Consider the following 12,834-nt stretch of genomic DNA (forward strand, 5'->3'; position numbering starts at 1 on the left):
GCTGGCCTGGCACTTACACCAAGGCCTTGGTGTTCTCCTGTTGAACATAATTTTAGAACATCAACATAAGACAAGGCCACTCTGATCATGATGGGTCAAGTCAAAATAAGCTCATCCGATAATCACATCTGAACACAGAAAAGACATGAACACTGCCCACATCACAAAATCCAAACATCTCCCTATCCTGCTAATATGAGTGACTGTTGTTTCTTTACCAATCATAGGTTAGCCTCATCTGACCACGGTCTTCCCTCCTTCTAGGTAAGACTTATTAAGATACCGAATAAGGGGGCACCTGGGTGGCTCAGGGGGCCTTCAGCTCGGGTCATGGTCTCAGGGTCCTGGGATGGAGCCCCGCATCAGGCTCTCTGCTCGGCAGGAAGTCTGCTTCTCCCTCTCTCTCTGCCTGCCTCTCTGCCTACTTGTGATCTCTCTGTCAAATAAATAAATAAAATCCTTAAAAAAAAATACCCAATAATAAAACGATGCCACTTCCCTAAAGCAACGAATCCAAAGTAAAGCCTCACTTGTTTAAACCCTCTCCCAAAACACCTAACACAAGTCCAGATTCTAAAATAAGTTCTAACAGCCTCCTACTGAGACACCCTGTGGTTTCCCATGGTATGTGTTCCTCCTCACTGTAACAAGCAATAAACTCATGTTGCTCCAATACAAATACGTTCCTGGAAGTCTTTGGCTGGAGATCACTTACGGTTTATCAGCACTGGAGATAATGACCACACCTGGTTTAGACAACTGAGCAAGAGATGGCCCATTGGAGAAGGAACAGATTTGTAGGAAAAGATGATGAATTCAGATTTGGACAAGCTGAGCTGGTTATGGGCCATCCCAGCGAAGATGTCTGGCAGACTTAGATACAAAGGTGTGCAGTTCAGGAGATCCTGGGTTGAGACGATGTTGGGGACATGGCAGCATATATATGGTAAATGAGGCCAAGGTTCTGGGTAAGTTGGTCTAGGCAGAGCATAGTGAGTGAGAAAACAAGTGGACTGGGGCAGAACCCTGAAGAACGTGTAGGGATGGAGAGTGAAAAATGGTCAAGAAGCAAGAGGAGACCCAGGAGAGTGCAGGGTATCAGAAAGCAAGGATGGAGAGCACTTCAGGAAGAAAGACAGGTCAACAGTGTCAAATGCTACTGAGAGGGCAAGAAGCACAAAGTATTGGGGCACCTGACTGCTTCCGTGGCGGACCATGTGACTCTTGGTCTTGGGGTCCTGAGTTCCAGGCCCACGTTGGGTGTGGAGATTACTTTAAAAGGGGGCAGGGGGTGCCTGGGTGGATCAGTCGGTTAAATGTCTGACTTCGGCTCAGGTCATGATTCCAGGCTCCTGGGACCAAGCCCTGCATCGGGTTCCCTGCTCCGCAAGAAATCTGCTTCTCCCTCTCCCTCTGACCCTCCCCTCTGCCCATGCTCTGTCTCTCACTTTCTCACTCTCTCAAATAAATAAAATCTTAAAAAAAAAAAAGATGAAAGTATCTTCTGGGATTAAGTGAGTAAGATCAGTAGTGGCCTTGGTGGAGGGGCCAGTACCGGAGCCAGAGTGCAAGGGGTTAAGGAGAGAATGGGAAGAAAAGACATCCCTGGAGTGAGGACTGGGCAGTTTCAGAGATTTCTCTTTGTCCTTCCCACTGTGGTAGCTCTTCTTCCCAGGCCGGACACCTGATGTGAGGTTAATCCAACTCCAAGTACATCAACCCTGTTAAACACCCAGGGACCAGGGAAATGATGCGTGGAGTGCGCAAAGTAAGCTCCCATTCCAGCTCCCACTCCAAAAATCAGTGGAATACATTGTTCTCAGATAGAGGACGCATCAGATGTTAAACTGGTAAGAACAGATACCACACTTGATCTTAGCCAAAAGGCCGAGAATCGCTAATACCGGTATCAACCCTCCATCATCCCTTCCATCCCAAACCTTCCTCCCTCGGATCTACAAACACAGCACACGTGCCCGTCGTTATACTTTTCAACATCCTCATCTCCCTGAAACCAGGCTAATGCTTCCCAAGGTCTTGCTTCACCACAATCCAGATAATTCTGTTATCAAACTTGGATCGTTTCTCCACTGAGGTTGCTGGCCGGTCTCCCAATTCCTAGCAAAGCCATGGTTATTTGCATATCCTCCTCCTCCCTTTAGGGAGGCAGTGCCTCTCGTAGCCACCTGGAGGCAGGGTTGCTCCCTGAGCGAACTCGACGGACCTCTAAGCAAGGAGCTCATTCCACCTGTAGCGAAATGAATTGGAGCTGGAAAAAGGTCATTCGAAATTTACGGAGATAAACTAATATACTGAGTCCTTCTTAGTGTCTTGCATTCTTACAGGCAGCAAGAATATAATGATGATTTCCACAGGCATGATCTTGAACCTAAAAGAGTTACAATGGGTGGCAGGGTGGATCAGGCTTGGGGAGGGACCAGGGGAATTAAAAAAAAAAAAAAAAAACTGGCAAGAAAAGCAAGGGTCTTGACAGCTATATTGATGGCCTGGTCTTTAGCCTAAAGACTATGGAAGGGCACTGAAGGATTATGAGCTGAGAAGTGAGACCTGACCACAAATGTTTTATTTGGAAAGATCTTTCTGCTATAAGGTAGAGAATGGATTGATTAAAAGGGAGGAAACCAGATCCAGGGAGCCAGATAAAATTTGTTGTAAAAACCACAGGAAAGGTGTGCCTGGGTGGCTCAGTTGGTTAAGCATCTGCCTTCAGCTCAGGTCATGATCTCCAGGTCCTGGGATGGAGCCCTGGATCAGGCTCCCTGCTCAGCAGAGATCCTGCTTCTCTGTCTCCCTCTGCTGCTCTCCCTGCATATGTGCTCACTCACTCTCTCTCTGTTAAATGAATAAATAAAGCCTTTTAAAAAGAAAGATTTTATGCAACCTACTAATGAGAGAACAAATAAGATTTAAGACTGGTTCAAAGGAGAATTCTAGGAAAGGAGTATTTTCGAATCCATCAGTCAAGAATGCTGATATGAATTTGTTCATAGGTAGATATAAAACGGGCTAATAAAAAAACAAAAATAAAATAAAACTGGCTAATGTCACACAAGGATATCACAGAATTATAAAATAAACAAATCAAGAGTAAATAGGAAGTCCAAAAAAAGGACACACTCCCTAGAAAATCAGATAACCCCGAAGATGTGTTGGCTCACTTTACAACATCAGAAGGACGCCGAGCAATCACTTTGGCCTCTCTCCAATTTTTGGAAAAAGGCAAAAAAAATTTTAACAGGGTCAAAAGTAGAGACCAGGTTTGAATCACAGCTCAACCACAGTAGCTCTGTGTCCCTGGGTGAGTAACGATCTAATACTCAGTTTTCTTTTCTTTTTTTTTTAAAGATTTTATTTATTTGACAGAGAGAGATCACAAGTAGGTGCAGAGAGAGAGAGAGAGAGGAGGAAGCAAGCTCCCTGCCAAGCAGAGAGCCCAATGAGGGACTCAGTCCCAGAACTCTGAGATCATGACCTGAGCTGAAGGCAGAGGCTTAACCCACTGAGCCACCCAGGCGCCCATCAGTTTTCTTACCTGTAAACCAGGGATGAGATTTTTGTTGTCGTTGTTTCCAAGTAGCTTCCACACCCAAAGTGGGGCTTGAACTCACAACCCCCCAACTGCACGCTCTACTGACTGAGCCCCCCAAGCACCCAAAAACTATTTTCGAACTGAGGTAATACTTCACATAAAGCACTTAGTATATATACTACCTTCCCTGGGTGCCATGGGAAGCAGTTAATGGATATTAATATTTTTCTAAGATTTGTTTATTTATTTGAAAGAGAGCACAGGGCGGGGAAGGACAAAGAGAGAGGCAGAGAACCTCTAGCACACTCCCCACCGAGCAGGGAGCTGGATGTAGGGCTCCACACCTGACCCTGAGACCATGGCTGGAGCTGAAGAGTCAGAGCCTTAACCAACCGAGCCACCCACGAGCCCCGGATGTTAATATAATAACATTAACACCCTCTGCTAATTGTTTCATCTCACTGTTCCCATTTCTCATTTCTTGACACCCAAGCCTTTGATTCTGGCCACATAAATGTATTTACACACACACACACACACACACACACACACACACACACACACGTTTCATTTAATATGACTACTACATTCTTCACTTCCAGAACAATCTCCTTTCTTATCCAAAGGAAAAAAAAATTCAGTGTTCATTTATTCCGTGGATAATGAAACTTGCGTTATTTCCACCAAACTTCAGTCTCCCCTTGACATACACAAAATCTCCCCAGTTCTGTTTCCAAAATCCTACTCATGGGCAACGGAGTGGCTCAGTGGGTTAAGCCTCTGACTTCGGCTCAGGTCATGATCTCAGGGTCCTGGGATCGAGCCCCGCATGGGGCTCTCTGCTCAGAAGGGAGCCTGCTTCCCCCCTTCTCTCTGCCTGCCTCTCTGCCTACTTGTGATTTCTCTCTGTCAAAAAAATAAAATCTTTAAAAAAAAACCCTACTCATGACCTGTTATGTTACGTACAAGTCAGTGAGCAGAGCCCAGCCCTCCCGTCCTTCTCCCTGGAACACTCTACCCCAGGTGGTACTGTGCTCCATTTCCTTCAGCGTCCTGCACAAACATCCCCCTCATCAGGAAGTCAGGAAGACCCTCTCTGTCTGAGTGACATGACAGTTTCTCCCTTTGATCCCAGCACTCCCTCTCTCCTTCCCTGCTTCACGTTTACCACAGCATTCCACTCTACCTGACACATCATTTGTTCCTCTGTGTCCATCCACCAGAAAAGAAGCTCCAAGGGAGCAGAGGGGACTGTCTGCTTTGTTCCTTGTTGTATTTCCTACGCCTAGCAGGTGTTCAACAGATAAATACTGGCAGAATAAATATTACTGAATGTCACCTGTGATCTTCAATGGCCAAGAACACTGCCTTGTCTAGTGCTTATTCCCTTTAACCCCTTTGTAGCTTCCAAATAGAACCACCAGTTTTCGGCATCCCCCACCTTCTAGTCACGACACAAGAGGCTGCAAACTCACACTTAGGCTACCTTTGACCCACAGGCATATTTGGATTGCCTTATACAACATGCTTAAAATTTCCAGGCTAGATGGCAGCCATTAAAATGGACAAATTAGGGGCGCCGGGGTGCCTCCGTGGGTTAAAGCCTCTGCCTTCGGCTCGGGTCATGGTCCCAGGGTCCTGGGATCGAGCCCCACATCGGGCTCTCTGCTCAGTGGGGAGCCTGCTTCCCTCTCTCTCTCTCTCTCTCTGCCTGCCTCTCTGCCTACTTGTGATCTCTGTCTGTCAAATAAATAAATAAAATCTTAAAATAAAATAAAATAAAATAAAATAAAATGGACAAATTAATATACAGTTCTGGATTTCTGGATCCTCTTGGTTAGATTTTTCACACAGAAACACTATTTTAGCAACGCAACAACCAACTGGGCTAAAAAGTGGCCTAGCTTGCCACTGGCCCCACCAGTTCATATCACTTTGGGGCATTATTTACATATCTGCACATATGTCAGTTGGAGATCCCGGACTTAAATCCCCTCTTTCCATTCCCATTGCCAGTACACTTGTTAATACAGAATCCACTTCCCTGTTGCCTAAACTACTCGGACAATCTAACTAATGTCCTTGTCTCCATCTTATCTCTCAGTTTCCTATCACCTCCCTGCTCAAAAACTTTCATCTTTTTCCCCTCATCATCTACGGTTCATATAATCTTTGCATTCCAGACCCTCCTCATTTGGCCTTCCCCAGGAAATCTTTTCCAGTTTTATATTCTACGATTCCCCTCCAGCCCATCATTCATAAATTACACTCATACACTTCCTTTCCGTTGCAGCTCCAAGCCTGTGCTCAATTTTTTTTAAGATTTTATTTATTTATTTGACAGAGAGACAGCGAGAAAGGGAACACAAGCAGGGGGAGCAGCAGCAGGAGTGAGAGAAGCAGGCTCCCCGCTGAGCAAGAAGCCAGACCTAAGGCCCGATCCCAGGACCCTGGGATCATGACCTGAGCCGAAGGCAGACACCTAACGACTGAGCCATGCAGGTGCTCCCTGTGCTCAAATTTTAACTGGAATCCCCACCTACCCCCACCCCTGTAGTCTGTTTAATCTACTCTTCGAGGCCTAGGCACTCCATAAAGCATTTCCCAACTCCCATTTCCACACACAACCCCTCTATATCCTATCTGCCTAGTGTGGACCTTCTGAATTGTTCATAGTCTAACTGTTTCATACACAAAACACACACACACAAACACACATATGTAAAATACTTCGGGCTTTTTTTAGTTATTTAAGTAATTCCTATACCGAACGTGGGGCTTGAATTCAGGACCCCAAGATCAAGAATCACCAACTCCTTCAACGGAGTCAGTCATTTACCCCCGCATCTTCTATATACTTTGTTATAATTTTTCAACCATGTAGTTGAGCAAGCAATTAATATTTGCTGAATAAATAAATTTATTTCAGTCCCTAAATGTATTCAAGCTGGAATTCTCTCAGTTGTGAATACTTGTTAGGGTACCCTGGGACACACATAGGGACACTGTTGCCCTGAGAGTGACAATTGGTTTGGCAGGGGGAGAGACAAAAAAATCTTAGATATTAAAGAGGTTTCTGGCCCTTCAAAGGGCCATGGTACATAAGCAAATATACAGCATACCAGTGGTATTAAAATTTCATGAGTGGGACTGGAGAGGGAAATGTCTTCTTAAGCCTCCTGGGGAATGGGGTGGGGGGAAGACTGAGAAACAGAACCTTGGGATCATTCCATTTGTTTCCTGTGCATTTGCCTGCTCCCTGACTACCTTGAGCAGTAACTCAAAGATGAGAGCCGTAAAGCCAAAGGTCAGATGTGCGGGCATGGAATCAGACAACCTGGATTTGCAGACTGCTTGGTTCTGATTATCTCTTAAATGGATAATACGCAGCAAGTTACTTAACCTCCGTAGACCTCACGTTCCTCACCTGTAACATTACCTTAATAGCTTCCTGCCCGGGGTTGCAGTCTTAGGTGAGGTTACACAGAGGATCACACAGTCAGAGCTTAGTCCATGTTTCTGAAACCGGCAAGTACACCGACTACTTACCACAAATTGCTGATGAACCAAGCTAGTTGGTCCGAATGGTCTAGAGGTGACTGGAACCACCTTGAGGATCAGGTGAGAGTTGCAAGCCCCTCTGTAAGAACTCTTTTCATCTAGGGTCCCGTATCTATAAAATGGGGCTAGTTATGGGGCTATCTTGGGATTTGGGAGAACTAAAGTAATCAAGTCGTGTAGTGTGCTTAAAACGGTGCTTCCAAGGATAGCGAATATTAGCTCAACTACAAGCCAAGCTTCCAATGACAGCAGGTCATAGGTGGCAGCTCAGGAAAAATCAGACCCTGTCGGAAGACTCAAACGGAGCACTTACAGCCTGATTCACTTTACCAAAATGGCTCCATACAAAGGACCTCCCCCCGGGCACCCGCTACACAGAAACCCTGCGCACCGGCCCTGGAATGGGCGCTGGGCGGCAGGCGCGGGACCAAGATGACACCGGTCGAGGCTTCAGGAGGTTCGGGATCCGTGGAGGCAGAGCCTACACACCGGTTTAGGGTGTGTGTGTATGTGTGTGTGGGTGGGTCAGTGGGTGCAGGCACCGGTGACCGAGGCAGAGCGTCGCCCACCACCGGTGCGAAGCCGTGGCTTCGGCGTCCTGATCCCAGAGAAAGATAGCGGTACAGTCCCCAACCATAACCACAAAGCCGACCGCGCCCTTCCCTAAAGCGCATGCGCGTCTTTTTCCCGCCCCAGCTCCCGACGTTGCGCACGGCACTCCCGCCTCCCTAGAATTCTCTACCCACAACTCCCCGGGCTCGCGCGCCCTCTCTTTTTTTTCCCCCGCGCGCCCTCTTTCTATAAGCCTGCGTCCGCTATAGTCCCGCCCACAAGTCCCGTGGGCCTCTGCGAGGTGCTATTTAAGTATCTCGCGGAGGCCCTTCGGTCTCATTTTACCACGGAGTGCGGTAAGTGTGGGGGTTTTTTTGCATTATTTTCGTAAGTCAAGTGAGCGAAGCACGCTTGAGCATGTTAGGCTGGGTTTACTGGTTGGCGTGGGAGGGTTAAGATCTTGGCCATGGCCTTGAATTTGCGGAGCCGCCGTGGAGCTTTGTAAAGGACAAAATGGCGACGGCGGGCCGTGGCGGCGGCCCTCTCTGTGATGAGAACCTTTTCACAGACCTGTACTGAGCTCCGTGAGGATAAGACTCTCTGAGGAGACGGGCCTTGCACAGCCCAAGCCCAGCACAGTCGCAGCTCCGGAAGATAAAGCGAACGTGAAGTCACGGGTGTTGATTTAATGTCCCTTTGTCTGCAGGGTTCAGGCGCACCTTTGAACGCTGGAGAATGGAGAAGAGCCGACTTGCGTGGGTAGGTGTTTGTGGTCATCCTTTCCCGCTGTTTCTCTACTGTGCAGCTGACGCAGGCGCCCTGGGGTGTGCTACGGGGATGATACTTAAATTGAACTCTCTCTTTCTGATGGCTCAGTGGAGAAAACATAAAAACTCTGAGCAGCACCACCCTGCAGCAGACGTGTGGGGTTTCGGCGCGGAAGTGTTAGGGCACGAACGTGAGACGGGCTGCAAGGTACAGCACTAAGTGAGGGGTGCTCCTCGGTTTCTTTCAGATGCGGTTCGGCTCTAAAGACCCTAGAGGTTTGAGGGTGAGACAAGACCTATCACGTGATCCCTGCAAACTAGGCCTCACTGTGATGTTCCAGGTGGGTATGAGGCGATTTCTGCAGGTGTGGGTGGGCCTGAGGTCTGATGGGGTTTGCTCTCCTCCAAATTGTGCTGACCACTCAATGATGAACATAAAAAAGACAAGCATATGGCTGAACTTAAAAAAGTGATGTCATCTTCCTGCTGAGTAGTGGGCCAGGAGTACTCAAGGGTCTGTGAGCGACTCTTCTTCGGTACATCATAATGCCTGTCTTTTCTGCTCTAGCATCTCATCACTAGGCCTGAGGAACCCAACCGTCTGCCTGGGTGAATACAGGTAATTAACTGTTCAAATGGGGGATTGGAGTGTCCTCTCCGGTTTTGCCTACAACCGGGAGAGCAAATGGCCAGTGGAGCCGTGTTGCCTTTTTGCTCCTTCCAGCTTGTTCCTCTGGGAATGATGTTGCTGTGGAGGGAGAGCAGCCCAACAGTACAGTTCTTGGGAGGGTGTGCTCTCCCTCACCCTTGGCACTGTCAGATGATTTGAATAGATACGCTGATCCTCTGTGAGGTGCGACAATTCATAGCATGTTAGAGTTCTGATGGCAGTTTTTGTTAACGAAGAAACTTTATTCCACTTTGTATTTTTAGATAACCATTTGTTCCCCTTTTGCAGGTTGTCCTGATGGTGATACATTCATCTGTTCTACGGTAAGTAGCTTCTGACAGTACTGTGATAAGTAAGCATATATATGAGTTCAGTATCCAAAGGATGGTTTTTATCATCGTGGTGGTTTTTGTTGTTCTGACCAGAGACTTGTTTTTATTTTATGTAGACTCCATTCCCAACGTGAGGCTCAAACTCATGACCTCGAGCTCAAGAGTCACATGTTGCATGGACTGAGCCAGTCAGGGGTCCCTTGAACATCCTCTAGATGTTCATTCAAGATTCTGCCCAGGGTTGAACTCCTGGCAAGTGTTAAGGATGGTGAGTACTTGTAACTTCAGTGGTTGTGGCTTGGCAGAGTATGTGCCAGTGAGGAGAGCAAGCGTCTTGTCTTACCCCTGTCATAGCCCCAGAGCCAGTAATGGTGAACCCACTGGGGCTAGCTGGGAGAGAGGATGAGAATTTGTTCCATAAGGAACTGTCTGAGGTACAGCATATGCCTGTCAGTAGCATTTTCTTAGCTTAAATCTGTTAACCATAGCTAGAATGGACTTGGCTGTTATAGATCCTTTACTAATTCTGTAATCTTCTCATTCATAAGCAGCTTGTTCCTGTGTGTTCCCCCAAAGCCTCCAGAGTTAACAGGTTAGTCAATTAATGTCTATGGTTCATGCCCCAAATAGGCAGTTTCCGTGATGAATCAAACTAGCTCACTATGACTTACACAATGAAAATAAGTGAACACCTGAGAAACTGGTGAAGGCAGGAGCAGAGGGATGCTGTGTGTGGAAGGGCTTTTTATACACCTACACTTTGGTCTTTTTCTAGGTGCTGTTACCATAACGTGCGTGCTTGTTCAGAGGTGAGTTGTTTATATATGTGGTATGTGGAGCATATCAGGTAGAAAAAAAATAGCCTTTTGAGGGCCTAAATGCATGATGACTTACATGGAATCTCGTTCGGCTGATGACTTGCTGTTGAGACTCGGAAGTCTGATTCTCCTAGGAATGATAATTTTAAGTGGGAACAACTTTTGTTGGAGGTAAGCGTTACTGACTCTGGTCTTAATTGTTTCAGGGCTAGTACCTTATGTGGAGCCCAAGAGTGACTTGAGGTAAATGCCTTTGTAACACTGTCTTTTAGCTGCTGTATAAAATTTGCCAGGTGTTTTTGGGGGTGTGGGTGTGGGTGTGGGGTGGCATTGTTCTTGGGCAGCCGTAAGAAGACATGACTGGCTTACTGCAGAGTCCTGTCTCTGACCCTTCTGAACCACCTGCGACAAGCTCCCCCTCACCAGTGATGAATTCAATACCGCCCCAGTCTGATCACTGTGACTGAAAGGTATTTTCTGAGCTGTGAGCTTGTCTTAGAATGAAGTGACAGCCGTGGAAAGTTTTATCAAGTGGCATTTAAGCCAGTAGGAGGTTCCGTGGGCTGCCTGGTGGTTACTGTAAAATATGCATGCTGAAACTCCCAAAGCCTTTACAGATAACGCCTTTGCTCTAAGCAGTAGAGACCCCTAGGGATGATTGAGAGGCTTAGTTCTCAATTATTCTTTTGCAGGAACCCTGAGCCATTTTTCTGCTGGGCTCCAGTCTGAAGTCAGAGGTGAGTAAATGTAGGTGCAGGGTGGCCCAAACTAGAACTTCCCAGTGAAGAAACAGTCACATGTCCTACCTCCTGTCCTAGTCCCAGAGCCTGTAAAGGTGAACCCACTGGGGCTGGCTGGGGGAAAAGAGGAAACTTGTTCCAGAAGGAACTGTCTGAGGGATCATAAGGGGTTTCTAAATATGGGAAAGAGTGATAAATTTCTTTTTGAAATTGAATGTATTTGTTTTCCAGGTCTGAAGAAAGAACAAGGCCTGTATCCTAGGTTAGTGTCTATTCAAATACTGGTGTTTAGAATTTAATAGAGAAAGATAAGCAGAAAAGGTATGCCTGGAGGCAGGTTTTTTAAGGTGAACTTGTTTAAAGGGTAGGCCGAACATATTACATACATTATTACCTAGAAAGAAAATTCACCTTTTTTTTTTTTTTCTTCTCCCCCCACTACAGGAATCCAGTTCTTCAGGGATATCAAAAGGAAGTTTTCAGGTCATTTTTTGTACAACCTAGTAGAAGTGAGCATACAGTTGTTTCAGCCTTTCTCAATAAAAGTTTAACCTTTATTGTTGTTCATGTGTTTTGAGTGTCTGGCGGAGCAGAAGGAAATAATCTTGGGGAATTTGCCCTTGTCAGCATTGTTTAGTGTGGCAGGTTGCCCTACTGTGGTCTAGCTTCGGGAAGCATTGTTCAGGGAACCTCAGTAGATCTAAGGTTTCCCACCGTCAACTGCTGTGCCGTACTGTGTGAAATGGGTGTGGGTGATGACTTTAGCAGGCTTACCTGAAGGCACTAGGAGCCAGTGGGGCATGACCATCAGGGATCCCTTAGACTAAAAAAAAAGTGTCAGATTTTGGTGTTTCACTGCACTTATCTGCATACAAAACTTCAACATGGTTTCTTTTCCTGTAGGATCAGGCCTACAGCCCTTGCATTTCTGTTCCTGTAGTGAACCTCTGGATCGCTAAATGCCCTTTTTCTGGAATTCTCTGGGTTCTTTCATGGAGGTGACTCAGGGGCCCCCGGATAGTTATTTAAGCATCCAGTTTGATGTCTCAGGGTCATGAGATCAAGCCCTGTGTTGGGCTTCACATTGGGCATGGAACCTACTTAAAATTTTGTCAACTGGGGATGCCTGGGTAGCTCAATTATATGTTTGCTTTCAGCTCAGGTCATGATCCCAGGGTCCTGGGATCAAGCCCCCAATCAGGCTTCCTGCTGAGCAGGAAGCCTGCTTCTCCCTCTCCCATTCTCCCTGCTTGTGTCCCTCTCTGGCTATGTCTCTGACAAAGAAATACATATTTTTTAATAATACAGTACTTTGCTGTGTGTGTATGTGGTTTTTTGTTTGTTTTGTTTTTTTGTTTGACAAATCACAAGTAGGCTGGTTGGTGGGGAAGCAGGCTCCCTGCTGAGCAGAGAGCCTGATGCTGGCCAGGATGCTGAACTCCATCCCAGGACCTTGGGGTCATGACCTGAGCGGTAGGCAGAGGCTTTAACCCAGAGTCACCCAGGTGCCCCAAAGAAATAAGATCTTAAAAATTTTTTCTGTCGGGACGCCTGGGTGGCTCAGTTGGTTGGGCAGCTCCCTTCAGCTCGGGTCATGATCCCAGCGTCCTGGGATCGAGGCCCACATCGGGCTCCTTGCTCGGCAGGGAGCCTGCTTCTCCCTCTGCCTCTGCCTGCCATTCTGTCTGCCTGTGCTCGCTCGCTCTCCCTCTCTCTCTCTCTCTCTCTCTCTGATAAATAAATAAATAAATAAATCTTAAAAAAAATTTTTTTCTGTCAACTGCTAAAAGGCTTACCTTGCTTGACAGTCATGGTTAATTTATGCTGTTGGTGTAAATACACCT

At 46.8% G+C, this 12,834-nt stretch overlaps 2 long non-coding RNA genes across 3 annotated transcripts; both read left to right on the plus strand.

The window, feature by feature from the left end:
• The first annotated feature begins 7,957 nt into the window (after positions 1-7,957).
• LOC111149697 lies at positions 7,958-9,572 on the plus strand. The gene is made up of 6 exons (XR_002640774.1): positions 7,958-8,019; positions 8,370-8,422; positions 8,679-8,771; positions 8,999-9,049; positions 9,389-9,423; positions 9,549-9,572. It is a non-coding gene; the product is annotated as an uncharacterized LOC111149697 (long non-coding RNA).
• Positions 9,573-9,575: 3 nt separating this feature from the next.
• Positions 9,576-11,552, plus strand: LOC111149696. 2 transcript variants are annotated; one of them, XR_002640773.1, is made up of 7 exons: positions 9,576-9,700; positions 9,981-10,024; positions 10,208-10,241; positions 10,457-10,493; positions 10,943-10,987; positions 11,222-11,252; positions 11,435-11,552. It is a non-coding gene; the product is annotated as an uncharacterized LOC111149696 (long non-coding RNA). The 2 variants fall into 2 exon arrangements; XR_002640772.1 differs by having other exon boundaries at positions 9,984-10,024.
• Positions 11,553-12,834: the final 1,282 nt, after the last annotated feature.

Source organism: Enhydra lutris, unplaced genomic scaffold (assembly GCF_002288905.1).
Source record: "Enhydra lutris kenyoni isolate GAN:26980312 unplaced genomic scaffold, ASM228890v2 scaffoldscaffold22, whole genome shotgun sequence".
NCBI lineage: Eukaryota > Metazoa > Chordata > Mammalia > Carnivora > Mustelidae > Enhydra > Enhydra lutris.